The 14,408-nt window shown below is 44.6% G+C and overlaps 1 pseudogene; it reads right to left on the bottom strand.

The window, feature by feature from the left end:
- Nucleotides 1–1,427: 1,427 nt before the first annotated feature.
- The window catches only part of LOC150039514 (piezo-type mechanosensitive ion channel component 2-like), a 157,201-nt pseudogene continuing 144,220 nt past the window's right edge, over nt 1,428–14,408 (bottom strand).

The raw sequence follows: 14,408 nt of genomic DNA, 5'->3' as shown, positions 1-14,408 counted from the left end.
CTTGGCCTCATGGTAGACTCCCAAGGGACCCTGGAATCCATATCCTGGGAACCACCAACCTGGCCCCTGGTCCACAGCTTGGGTGGGACCCCTTAATTTATGGCCTAAACATGACTTACAGAACTCATTTTCATGATGCCAGTGACTCACTCCTGTAATCCTAGCACTCTGCCACTTAAGCCACAGCACCACTTCTGCCTTTTTCTGTGTATGTGGTACCAAGGAATCCAACCCAGGGCTTCATGCATGGTAGGCAAGCACTCTGCCACTAGGCCACACTTTCAGTCCTTTCTCATTTTTTTTTTTAAATTGATGTTTTAGCCTGGGTAGCTGTCATAGGCTTTGTGATGATGATGATTTCTTTTTTTTTTGCCAGTCCTGTGGCTTGAGCCCAGGGCCTGAGCATTGTCCTTGGGCTTTCTCAAGGCTAGCACTCTACCACTTGATCCACAGCACCACTTGTGGCTTTTTCTATGTATGTGGGGTGCTGAGGAATCGAACCCGGGTCTTCCAGCATGCTAGGCAAGCACTCTTACCACTAGGCCAAACTCCCAGCCCCTGATGATTTCTTTTTATTCTGGTCCTGGGCGTGCTACTGGGTGTTGTAGTACCCAGGCTAGCACTCTATCACTTGAGCCATAGCTCCACTTCTGTCTTTTTTTGGTGGTTAGCCAGAGATTAGAGCCTCTCAGACAACTGGACGTGGTGGCACATGCCTGTAATCCTAGCTACTCAGGAGGCTGAGATCTGAGGATTGTAGTTGAAAGCTATGCCAGGCACTAAAGTCCATGAGACTCTTATCTCCAACCACCGGAAACCTGGAAGTGGCTTGTGGCTCAAGGGGTAGGGCAGTAGGCTTGAGCTGAAGAGCTGAGGGACAGTGCCCAGGCTCTCAGTTCAAGCCCCACAAAGAAAAAAAAAAGAGTGTCACAGGCTTTCCTGCCTGTGAGCTGGTTTTGAACCACAATTCTCAAATTTTAGCCTTTTGAATAGCTATGATTATAAGTGTGAACATCCCGGCGCCTGGTTCAACCTTTTACAAAAGAAGTTGACTAGAAAGTCTTCATGAGTATGTAAATAGAGCAAAGAATGGAAGCTCTTTCTCCCCCCCATGTCCAGGGAAGAGGACCAGTGATAAACTAATAGAATGCTCATGATCTCACCCATCCACCAACCCTCAAACCCAACTATCTCTGTTGTTAAGCAAATAACAGACATGTGCTTTCTCCTAATCTGAATTATTTTCTAAGGATAGATTCTCAGCATAATAGACATGCCAAAGAGCCATATCTACTGTGGCTTAAAAGTTAAAAAAAGGCTCAAAAGCTATTGAACTCACATTAAACTATTGTTAATTTAAATTATGTTTATTACCATTTATGCCTGATAACAAGCCATGGCAAAGTATTAAGCAATTTAAAGTCCTGGGCTCATGTAAAGCAAGGTCTTCTCAGAGATCTACTGCAAGTATTTACTTACGGTGTCCTTAGAGAAAGCTCTTATGAATTTATTAAACTTTTGCTGGTCCATCACTTTCAATTGGCTTTGCTGAGCACTCATTGTGAAAATAGGCTGGAAAACAAAGGCACACAGGCTGTAAGCATTGCTGACACTTCTCTGTCCCCTATGTTAGAAGAAATACATTTGCACAGTACAACCATCTAGCATCCTGAGGTAGCTGGCCTCAGAGATCATTCTCTGTGTCTTTCTCTTGGTAGTCTGGGGTTTAACCTGGGGCCACTTGAAGGATACTCCCCAGCTTTGTTTGCTCTAGGTGATGTTTTTGATAGGGTTTTGCATTTTTGCCCAGGAATGGCCTCAGACCAGGATCCTCCTTTCCTATGCCTCTTGCCTAGCTAGGATTACAAACACCTGCCACCACACTCATCTTATTTATTGAGATGGGGGATCTTGCTAACTTCCCAGACTGGCATCAAACCACTCTGTGTGTGTGTGTGTGTGTGTGAGGGGGTGGGGAAGGAGAGGGGGAGAGGGAGAAAGAGGGGAGACAGAGAGAAAGAGGAGGGAGGGGTGAGAGAGAAAGAATATATTGGTCGAAGGGTATAGACAAGGTTCCTTAGCTTTTTTGCTTGAGGCTGTTACGTGACCACTTGAGCTACAGCTCCACTTCTAGCTTTTTAGTGGTTAATTGGAGATAGTTTCATAGTTTCTCACTTCCTGCCCACCCTGGCTTCCAACTATGATCTTCAGAGCTCAGCCTCTTCAGTTGCTAAGTCGTGAGCCACGGTACCTAGCTCAAGTCACTCTCTTCCACCTACTGAATATTTGGAATTAAAAATCTGAGCCATCTTGCAAGGGCCAGGTATAATGTTTATGCAGCGATTGTTTGTGTGTTCAAACCAGGTGGCTGGTGGTACTAGGGTTCAAATCCAAGGCCTTATGCATGCGAGGCAATGAACTGATTTTTTTTCTCCATCTCTTGCATGAACTTCACACAGTGTTGGCTAAATAGTCAATACCAGGACAGGATATTGGAACTGCCAGCCATCACTAACTATTCTTGAAGGTGTTGCTGAGAGAATGCAGCCTTAAGAAAGGCTCTGGAAGGCAGGTTAGACCTAGGTTACCTGATATCCTCCCAGGGTGATGGTAACCGAGACATCCAGAGGCTGGTTAATAACTCCAGCGACAGATTTAATCAAGGACATGAAGAGCAGCGGGAACCAGACAATGCAGATGAGCAAGACAATGATCATACCGCCCATGCCATATTTTACCACTTTCTTCTTCTTCTGGCCCCGGGGCTGAGGGTATCTCTGCAAGAGAAGGATTCCAAGAGGCCTGGGCACACATGCTGGGAGAGGTGCAGTGAGAGTTCACAGGACTGATTCTTTTCTCCTTACACTGACATGGGGATGGCAACCTTGTCCCAACCTTAGAGCAAAGTTGAGAAGTGGAGTGATGCTGTGTCAAGCTTACAACATGTCCTCTGGTCCACAGAGTGCTGCCAAAGAATCCTGAAGGGGGGCTCACACCTGTAATCTTAGCCACTCAGGAGTCTCAGAGCTGAGGGTTATGGGTAGAAGCCAGCCTGGGCAGAAAAGTCCATGAGACACTTGTCTCTGTTTAACTGTCACAAAAGCCAGAAGTGGAGCATGACTCAAGAGGTAGAGTGCTAGCTTTGAGCAGAAAAAAATCTCAAGCACAGTGCTGAGGCCCTGAGTTCAAGCCCCAGGACTGGCAAAAAGAAAAAAAAAAAGTATCCTGAAAAGTTGTGTGTTTTGTTTGTGAGTGTGGGTCACACATCCTGCAGACTAAATTGAATGTTTTTAAGGCATTATGTATGGAAAAGAAATTTTAAATTCCTGAATACTTAAAAGCAGTGTCTTGAAGTCAGCCTTCCCTGCACAGAGGATAGAAAGACTTTTAAATGGCATTCCTGAAGCTGGTGCTAGAGGCTCTGCTTAGAATCCTCACTTCTCAGGAGGCTCAGATCTGCGGATCACGATTTGAAGCCATCCAGGGCAGAAAAGTTCCTGATACTCTTATCTCTAATTAACCAGCAAATAAAACCAACCAAACAAACAAAACGCAAAACTAGGGCAGGGAGTTTGGCCTAGTGGTAGAGTGCTTACCTAGCATGCCAAAGACCTGGGTTCGATTCCTCGGTACCATATACATAGAAAAAAACCAGAAGTGATGCAGTGGCTCAATTTGGAGAGCTCTAGCCTTGAGAAAGTCCAACAACAGTGCTCAGGCCCTGAGCTCAAGTCCAGGACTGGCAAACCCCCCAGCCCCAAAACCAAAAAACTAGACTGGAGGTGTGGCTCAAGAAGTACAGTGCTAGCCATGAGGGGAAATGTTGAACAAGGGCCTCCAGCTCTCAATTCAAACTCCAATACCTACACATACACAAAAATTGAATTCCTGATGTATGAGGGCCTGGGTTCCCCTGGGTAAGAGTGGAGAAGTGAGAGGAGTGCAGGAGTGTGACGGGCAGGAGGAGGAGTCTGCACGCTGCACCCATAAGGCAGGAGGTCATTCCACTGGATTTAAAGCAGGCAGTAAGATTCCACTAAGTGCTGTGGGCAGTGAGAGGGGAAGCTCTGCTCCTTAGGAGCAAAAGTGCTCCAGATCCACCCCTGCATTCCTGTGGAAAACTTTCTCCTTTGTTCTCTCCACCTCCAGTGAGTCCCTCCACCTCCAGTACCCGGACTGAACTTGTGCTTGCTAGACACATATTCTGTCCCTTAAGCCACATCCACACACTACTTTTTTTTTTTGCCAGTCCTGGGGCTGGAACTTAGGGTCTGAGCACTGTTCTTGAACACTTTTTGCTCAAGGCTAGCGCTCTTCCACGTGAGCCACAGCACCACTTCTGGCCTTTTCTGTGTATGTAGTATCGAGGAATTGTTAAGGGGAGCAGGGAGTGTTAAGGGGAGCAGGGACTGGCGCCATCCAGAATGCCTAAGAGTTCCCCTGCCCCATTGTGGTATAGCCCAGCCACCTTGACCTCCCCACCCCCCCATGAGGAGGGCTATCTGGTACAGCCCAGCCACCTTTGCCCTTCTAGGGAGGGGCAACCTTGACCTTCCCCCCCCATGAGAAGGGATATCCGCTTGGGTGGGGGTGGGCCTGCTTTGTGTGGAGAACTTCTCAATTTGCTAGCCAGCTCCAACTAAGGTGATAGGTAAATGCAAACACTGGGCTGTAACCCTATTGGCTACCTGCGTGTGGCTGGAGCTGGCTATGGTCCCTCTGTGTATGTAACTATCCCATTGGCCACCTGTGTGGCCAGGTTCCACCGCATGGGTTTTGCCCTTAAAAACCCTGCGTGAAAGCCGCTCAGGGTCACAGTGTCAGCTCCCGAGTCTGCACTGTGTCCCTGGCTGGTCAGTTCACCATTTATTTCTCCAATAAATTTACCTTTTTATATGAGACTGTCTCTGTGTGGTAGACTCTGGTGGGACGTGGAATCCCCACCTGGAGGGATGTGGAATCCCCTCCTCTTGACCCCATAACAGAATCAAACCCAGGGCTTTGTGCATGCTAGACAAGCACACTACTACTAGGCTATGCTCCTGGTCCCCCGATACCTTTTGTTTTTAGATTTGGTTTTTGTTTTCTTAATTAACTTTATCTGGGCTGGCCGGACACCAAGATCCTCCAACCTCTTCCTCTTTAGTAGTTGAGATTACAGATGCACACAAATTCTAATATTCTAATTTAGAGCTTCACAAATAAAACTAGAGTTCAGTATTTTAATATTGAATTAACTGATAAATTAATTAGTTGATTAATATCTATCAAATATGGTGTGTGAGTTTGTGTGTGTGTGTGTGTGTGTATACACAAATGAGCTGATTTGATTTTCCACTATTCAGTCAATGAAGCAAGTTGAGGGCACTCCTGTCAGTACACCATAATAACACTGCATTGTGAAGGAATCTGTGAGATCAAGAAAAATGTGTCTCTCTTGCCCTTCCTTCCTTTCTTTCTTTTCTTTCTTCATTCTTTTCTCCCCTTCCTACCTCCCTCCCCCTCCCTTCCTTCCTCTCTTTCTCTCTCCCTGTCTCATTTTCTTCCTTTTTCTCTGTCTCACTTTCTCTCTCTCTCTCTCTGTCTTTCTGTCTTTGCCTCTCTCTCTCTCTTTCTGTCTGTCTCTCTTTCTCTCTGATGGTACTGGGACTGGAACTTGTTCCAGCATTCTGCTACTTGATTTAAGCCCCCAGCAAAGCAGATGTGTCTTATCTCTGTCATGGACAGCTGTGGTCTGTTCTGCTAAAGTGGGCCCTAGTCCTCAGCTATCTCAATAGCCGCTGGAGCTAGCTCTTGTTCCTCCCTGCTGTGCTCCCTGGGTGGTTCAGGATGATCTCTGGATCTATCTCCAGGCAGGTGGCCACTTTTCTAAGGGATTGCCATTTTCTTCTCTGAACTACTCAGTCATCCCTTTCCTAGGCACTTAGCTCTTTACTACAGGCCAGTGGGGAAACTCAGTTCAGCAGCCCTGCTCTGTTACATTTCCCACCAGCTTCCTGGAGCGCTCTGGGAAGCAGCTGTAAGGAAATCATTGTGGAATCTGCCCAGGAATAAGTGGCCTGCATGAGTGGGCGTGTGCCTTTCTGGAAATTGTTCTTGTTCATCAACTGTCTTATACTGTTTTTGTAGGAAATCAACCTATCAAATATACTGAGTGGAACAGCTCACCCCTGTAATCTTAGCCACTCGAAGAATATTGTGATTGAAGCCAACACAGGCAAAAACTTCGCATGCTTGCATGCCCCTGTTGTAAGGACCCGACCGAAAAATAGCAAAGGCACAAGAGGATTGGAGTGTAGTTCAAGTAGTAAACACCTGCCTAGCAAACTCAGGCCCCTGAGTCAAAGCACCAGTACAAAAAATACAAAAAGGAACACCTGAGTGGGAATTTGTGTCATTAGAGACTTTTTGTCTTGTCATTATTCCCCGAACAATACGGTCAGCCCTGTATTTGCTTAGCATTTGCATTCTTAGGCTTTATGAGTAATCTAGGGATGACAGATTATCCTTGGTATATACACAAACACTACAACATTATTCTATGTAAGAAACTTAGGCATCTGGCAGACCTGAAAGAAGAAAAAGTCTCCCATGGATTCCCAATGAACATGACCATTGAAAGAGAAACCAGTTTTTGAACTAAGCGTTGTTAGCGGAGATACACAACTGATCATTTATCTGTGGAAAAATGACTTCCAGGGCTGAAGTTCTGTTTGAATCTGGAATGCCCCTTGGTGGTCTGTGTGCTCAATTCTTCCTGCTCCTGGAAGGGGCTGGGTCTTAGGGGGAAGACCTTGGTGGAGGACTGTGGGATTTTGATGTTTTTCTCTTTCTGCTTCCCAGTCACCATGTGCTGAACACAGAACTCTGCTACATGGCTCCTGCCTTGGCGAACTGTGCTGCCCAGTGCCCAAAGTAATAAGAACAAGTGGTCAAGATAGCAAGTCACAAATCTTTCCTCTCTTTAAGCTGATATATCACAGGTGCTTTGTTATGGTGTGAGTGATCTAACACTTGAGAGTGAGCCGAGTGCTGCCATGATATCTATCTGTGTGGCTGGTACACATCTTAGCAACCTACCCTTGAAGCAGCTAATTTAGTAACAGAGTGACTTTAATTGCCATCTTCTTTTCTTTTTATGGACCTTTTGATTACTCGTCTTAATTCTCTTTTCTGTTTAGCTTGTTGATTATCTCACAAATTAATTCTAGTTTGCATTCTTTCCATTATTTCAAGTTGCTGAAAACATCTATTCTCTTTAGAATAAAAATAATTTTTTTTTCTCATATGTAATGATTTCTACCCTCAGTGCCTCTTTGGTATGGTGGCTCTTCGCTCCTGTGTTCTGGTTTACACACAGTTTGTGCTGCCTTGATCTCTAAGCTGACAGTATTGAGGGGGGTAATGAAGGCTTTACAAGGCATTTTGACTTTGTGAATGGATTGATGTCTGTTGGGAAAACAGGCTTGCTATCATAGGAGGTTAATTTCTTTCTTCTTCAACATAAGCCTGGCAGTTTCCCTGATTTTCTGTCATGCATGGATCAGTGGGAATTCATTAGTAGAAGCCAGAACTGGGAACCCAAACAACCTTCCTTTCTTTAAAAATCACCCAGTCTCAGGGTTTCTGTTAGAGCAGCAACAACAAAAATGAACCAAGTTGAGTACAATGGCTCACTCTTTATCATTCTAGCAACTTGGGGACTGCAGTTCTGGCTGTCCCAGGTATAAAGTGAAACTCTGTCAAAAAAAAAAAACCAAAACATCAACATAAAGAGGGCTGCTAAGGCATATGGCTTAAGTGGTAGAGCAAGTACTCAGCAAGAAAGAAGCCTTGAGTTCAAATCCCAGTGCTTTCAACCTCCACCCCCCAAAACGTAGATCCTGTTATTATGTCAGTTCCTTTGCTCCCTTAACGTAAGACCATGCCAAGACAATTTCGAGCACCTGCATTAGTGCTATCTCTTTTGCTCTACTAGCCTCATAAACACAGAGGCTGCAGCATGATGGGCCTATGTCTGGAATGTGAAAAAAGCACCAGAAACTCAAAGTACACAAGAGAATTTATGTAGATCGGGGGAGACATTTCCAAAGAATAATGTTTTTTGCTTGCCAATACTGGGACTTGAACTCAAGACCTTGCATGATGTCCCTTAGCTTTTTTTTTGGTGGGTCATAGGGCTTGAACTTGGCCTGGGTGCTCATGTCCCTGAGCTCTTCAGCTCAAGGCTACCAATCTACCCTGAGCTAAGCCCCACTTCCCATTTTCTAGAGGTTAACTGGAGATAAGAGTCTCATATCCTCCTGTGCCTGGGCTGGCTTTTAATCTTGATCCTCAGATCTCAGCCTCCTGAGCAGCCAGGACTACAGGCCTGGGTCAACATGCCTGGCCCTTAACTTTTTCACTAAAGTGAGCCACAGCTCCACTTTTGGCTTTCTTTTCTGTTGATTGTAGTTTATTGGAGATTAAGAATCTCACAGTCTTTCCTACTCAGGCTGGCTTAGAACTAGGATTACAGGTGTGATTCTGGGTATTTTTATTGCTGTTACACAAGAGGTTCTTATTTTATATGCTAACTAAACTTTTGAAAAGTCCAACAAATCTCATCTGTATTTGAATATTTAACACAGTGGAATAAAGAAATACTTACACTTGAATTTCTTTTGTATAAAGAGGTTCATTCCCTAGCTGTCCTGAAAGAAGGTGAACATGAGCTCCGGCCATCTTCCACACTCCACTGCCTCTGCCCCAGACAGCACTGTGACAATAACTTTAGTATAATGCACCCAGAGGCAGCAAATATTTGAATGCTATTGCTGACACGGGCAAAAGTAAGATCAAAACCTCCAACTCCAGTGAGTTGCAAACCAATGCACAATTATTTATAGGCCATGACCATTTTTGCCTCTGCCTGCATTCATTTGGCCATAAAACTCCCACCAGCTATATGATCCTTGTAACCAATCTGCTTTACAAGTGAAACAAATGAGAAGGAGGCACTTTTATGGGCTTCTTACCTTTTCTGATTCCCGCCAGCACTTCAGGATGAAAATGTGGGCATAGATGTCCTCCACACAAATCCAGCTGGAGAGGCTCAAGGTCGTATCTGTCCATACCCAATCCATCACTGCCCTCAGCTCAGTCAGGAATGGAACCAGGCGGAACCTGCCAGAAACCACCTCTGGTCAGAGAAGTCTTTGTGTGGTGGCCCCATTATCTACCTCACCTCAAGAATGCATGCACTTCCTTTGTTTAAACCTAACGGCTGAAGACAAACTCTCAAGGTGACTCTCCCAGGAAAATCAAACTTGCACTATGAGCTCAATATGTACATTAGTATTTTTCATTCTTATCATCTTCTCTGGTAATTATATAATCAATTACTATTTCTATTTGTGTGCATGCATGCATGCATGCAGGTGTGTGTGTGTGTGTGTGTGCGCGCGTGTGCGTGAGTGCCTGTGTGTATGTCCCCATACTGATGCTTGAACTCTGGGCTTTATGCATTCACTTGTTTTTTTTTCAAGCAAGGTGGCTACTTGCCATGGCTCTACTTTTGGCTTTTTGATGGTTAACTGGAAATAAGAGTCTCATGGATTTTCTGCGCAGGCTAGAATCAAACCATGATCTCCAGCTTTCAGTTTCTTGAGTAGCTAGGTGTGATCCCCAGCATCTGGCTGGGTTCCATTTTTAATGACATAAGTTTCATTCACATTTATTTGTTTATGATTATCTGTTGGCCACAGGGTTACTGAACTATGTGTTACTTCCTGATGGATATAGTAGTAAAGACAATACATCTGGTAAGAGAAGATGAGGGCAAAAGGGAAATGTCAGGGGTGAATCCCTGCACCCTGCTCAGGTGGCTTTTGGTGGAATAAAAATCCCTCTTCAAATTCCCAAAGTGTTTTTAATGGTCTAGTCTATGCGCTCAGTTTATTAATATTTTAGGATCACACAGCCATTATTATTATTATTATTGTTGTTGTTGTTGTTGTTGTTGTTGTTCCTGGAGCGTGATCTGGGTGCTGTCCCTGAGCTATTTTTGCTCAAGACTAATGCTCTGCCACTTGAGTCCACAGCTCCACATCCAGCATGTATTTATTTATTTGTTTGTTTATTTATTTATTTATTTTGGTAGTTAATTGGCTTGAAGACTCAAGAACTTCTGTGTCCAGGCTGGTTTGGAACTGTGATCCTCTTATTTCAGTCTCCTGATTAGACAGGATTACAGGCATGAACCAGTTCCTGCCCATAACCCCATTTTCATCCCCAAGTATTTTCACAGTAATTAAGTAGGATACTGAAATAGAAAATCATATCGTGTAGTTGATCCTAGAATAGCTTTCTTGGCAGGTGAGGGGCAATTACACTCAAAAGGCATTTCATGACTGCCATTTCTGCAGTTGCCTTCTTCCTTTCTATACAGGAAACAGCTGTCAGCCTACACTCCACCAGTGATAGTGACACACAGCTTCCTCACCCTTGAAACAAGAAGAGGTTGACATAATTGTAGCTCTTGGTGAGAAAGTTTCCCAGCACTCGTGTCGGGTACCCACAGCGGATTTGATAGGCTGACAGCCCGAAGTAAACACACTTCACAAAGTACCAAAGCTGGGCAACTAGGTTCTGGCTGAATTTCCTAAAATGTAAAAATATACAAAGTCATGAGAATATTTTGCTGCTGCAAAGAGATACAAGTTGCAATTTAAAATCAACAAATCTCATTTTTTTTGCCACTTAAAGCAATTCTAAGGAATTCTTCATACACAGCAGAGTGTGCCGAAGATAAAAGGTGGGGCAAGAGAATCGAATAATGGAGCTTCCAATGTGCAGTTAGTTTCAAAAGCCATGATTACAGTCAATTGCTATTCAGTGCATCTATTAATAACTTATAAAAACGCAAGTGATGTAACTACTTTAGTCTAGATTAAAAGCAGTCATGATTGGCAGATATATTTGGGGGCTATCGTTCCATCTCTGCAAGGAGCAGAGGTAGGATAATTTTTTTTACAGTCCTGGGACTTGAACTCAGGGCCTAGGCACTGTTCTTGAGCTTTCTCAAGGTTAGGGCTCTTCCACTTGAGCCACAGCACCACTTCCTGCTTTTTCTATGGATGTGATACAGAGAAATAGAACCCAGGGCTTTGTGCATACTGGGCAAGTACTCTACCACTAGGACTCAGGATAATCTTGATCCAGGCTAGTCCTGGGCAAAAATGTGAGCGCTTATCTGAAAAATAACTAATAAATAAATAAATAAAGGGAGTGTGGATTTGCACTCAGTTTAGAAGAGATCCCAAACTTTTGCGTCTCATTTCCTTCTGTCTCTGCTCATAAAGATCTCACCTCTCAGTCACACTAGGTAAGATGAAGAACATCTAGAAGTAGATCCCAAACACAAGGATGACCTGGAAAATGACCTTGCCTAGCACAGTCTTCCTGAGGTAGAGTGCTCGGTCCACCACCATGGTTCCAAACTGAATGAGCACCATTACCGGAAATGGCCCAGGGACCTGGTCTTCCGACAGTGAAGAGGTAATGTCTGCAGCCGCCGAATGTTTCTGGGAAGAGACATGAGGTTTAGGCCTGAGTGGTACTGCCCAGTAAATGATGGGCATTCAGAGGCCTTTGCTCAAACTTACCCCAAAGGCCCAAAAGCCAAAGACAATGATGATGAAATCTACAGTGTCAGCCAAGAACATTAGCACATACACGTCAGTCACAGCGCTGTAGTCTGGGTGAATGAGGTCATACAAGAACTGTCTGATGGGTACATAAATTTGCAGAGTCCTGCAAGTCAGAAAATAACACATACTTGCTTCAGAAGGAAGAGGAGGATGAGGAGAGAATAATTAGCCCCTATGATCAATAGATCATTCTGTTCTCAGTCTCAGGATAATCTTTCTGGAGACAGATCCTTATAGGAGGGCATGACAGGTATGATCTCTGAAGATGATACTGTACATCTCTTCCCTTGCTTGTGGCACAAAAGAGGATTCTGAGCCTTGGAAAGTGGGTTGGGGGTACATCTCACCTCTGGTTGTAAAAAATCAGTAAAGCCACTTCCCCAGCTCTGTGACTAACTTCTGGTATACTCACTTCTTTATTGTAAATGCCTTTGCTTTGATTAAATGCTCTTGAAGTTTTTCCATGTAAAGTTCCCTTTTGCTTTTTTGTTTAATGCTCAAAACACTGCTTCCTTTCTGGCTGCTATTCCGGGTGCTTGTACTGCCTAAAAGCAACAAAGAATGGAGAGAAATCACAAGATGCTGGGTGAGGGGTGAGTCAGACCTGTCACTCAAAGTATCGGGGCAGCCCGTGGAGCCCACATGCTTAATGGTTGGAGGGCACTTGGGCAGATGGCTTCATGAACTAGTGTCTAGTAGGCTGTCTTCTCAACTCTGCGTCACTGAACAACATCTTTGGGGTTTAGCTCTGAAATCGCTGCTCAAGGATTTTCTAGGGACACACTGGAAGAACAGCCTTGAATGTGCTCAACAGTCCTGGTAGAACCTATGGCCCATCCCTGTTTTCATGCCTCGACGTCACTAAGGGTATAATGACAAAAATGAGGTCTGCCAGTGTCTGTCTGCCTCAGAAGCAGGTTCTGAGGACAAACATCCCCAAGAATTTGGCAATTTCCAAATAAATACTAGTTTCCACAAATATGAAGGCCTAGTTACTCAGTTACTCTAAGAGTAGCAACTGTAGGACAAATCTACTTTCTTTTTCTTTTTTCTTTTTCATCAGTCATGGGGCTTGAACTCTGGGCCTAGGCATTGTTCCTGAGCTCTTCAGCTCAAGGCTAGGGCTCTACCACTTGAGCCAAAGCACCACTTCCAGTTTTCGGTTTGATCAGATCTCAGCCTCCTGAGTAGTTAGGATTACAGGCGTGAGCCCGGAACAAATCTACTTTCTGATCACACTGGCTGTTTAGCAAGTAGTAAGTCATTTAGGAATTAACTAGGTAGTTTTGTGAAAAGCCCCCACTGGCTAAATTAAAATCCACTTTTCAAAGGACTTAGTTCTCTGAATACCATTCCAGCAGAATATTTACGCATCCCGAACAAATCATATGTTTGACATTTTCTCGCTAGCAATGTTCTGAAGTTGTCAGTCCTGCAAGGAGTCAGATATTTAGAGCAAAGAAACCATACCAGCAGAGGCAAGACTTAGACTTGTGTTACAATATCCATCTCTTGATAGCACCTAATTAGTAATGTCACTTCCTATGACCCACAGGTTCCAGCAAGATGAGCTCAGCCTGACGCCATGTGACAGATACCTCTTTTGGACCTATTTGAAGAGAAGCTGGATCCTGGGGAGATCTGGGTGTTGCTGCTGGAACGTTTTCTGCGGAAGGCTGTAGGCTGCTCTGGGAATGTCACGTGCACAGACTCCACGGACGCTGCGAGGTTGATGGACTTGAGTGAATCTGAAGAGTCTCTTCTGCCATGTCTGAGAGAGAGCTCGTCATCCGATTCCTCCTTGTCTGTGCCACTATCAACAATGTCATGGCCATGACACTGAGGAGACAGAAAGTGACAAGGGAAGTGAACATTTCCAGTGGGGGAGCTGGCATTCTGTCGTACAGTATTAAACCCAGTGAACCAAGGGAGAGAAGTGTACAGAAGCTGGACGATGGTCCCAGGAAAAGAGAGAGGGCTGGCAGCAAGCAGTCTGATGGATTAATAGAGAAGATCAAGAAAGCTCTGGCAGCTGGAATAAAGATGAAATAATTGCTTGGACAAAAGCGTTTTCCAGAACACGTCTTTGTGTTCAAAGCTAGCATTGGGAGTGTTGCAATGAGGTAGCCCTGAGAATTCCCCTGCACTCCAAATCCACCAGCACCCCTGTTTCCCATAGTGGTCCTATCCCTCCTACAGCCTCACAGTGAGAAGTGACCGCTGGCTCACATCAGGGAGATTCAGGAACAAAGCAAATATTCTCAAATATGAGGCAAATATCCTACTCAAATATGATGCTCTCTGCAAGAGCCTGGTGTTTACTTAATGGAAATGGAATGAGGAGCTGATGAAGAGAGGAAAAATGGCAGATCAAGAGGCTGAGAGCCTGGGGATCTCCCTGGAGCCAAAGGCTGCCTGCATGAAGCTATAGCATGTAGGACAGCCTTGCCCTGTGCATGAAGTACTCCAATGGGGTTGTCCTCTGACTGGGAGATCTGTCAGGCTTGGTCCTTCTTATGACTTATATTTAAGAGGCCAAGTGATTGGAGATCAAGTCAGAAAATGATCAGTTCACCAAAAGACAATGTGTGTGTGTGTGTGTGTGTGTGTGTGTGTGTGTGTGTGTGTGTGTGTGTGTGTAAACTCCAAGCCTGTGCCCAAAAGGATCCTAGGAACTGATACACTAGTTGATAAAATACATTTAAAACACTTTATCAA

This window comes from Megascapheus bottae, unplaced genomic scaffold, assembly GCF_031878675.1.
Source record: "Megascapheus bottae isolate mThoBot1 unplaced genomic scaffold, mThoBot2.hap1 HAP1_SCAFFOLD_91, whole genome shotgun sequence".
NCBI lineage: Eukaryota > Metazoa > Chordata > Mammalia > Rodentia > Geomyidae > Megascapheus > Megascapheus bottae.
This window is presented reverse-complemented; position numbering and strand designations above follow the sequence as displayed.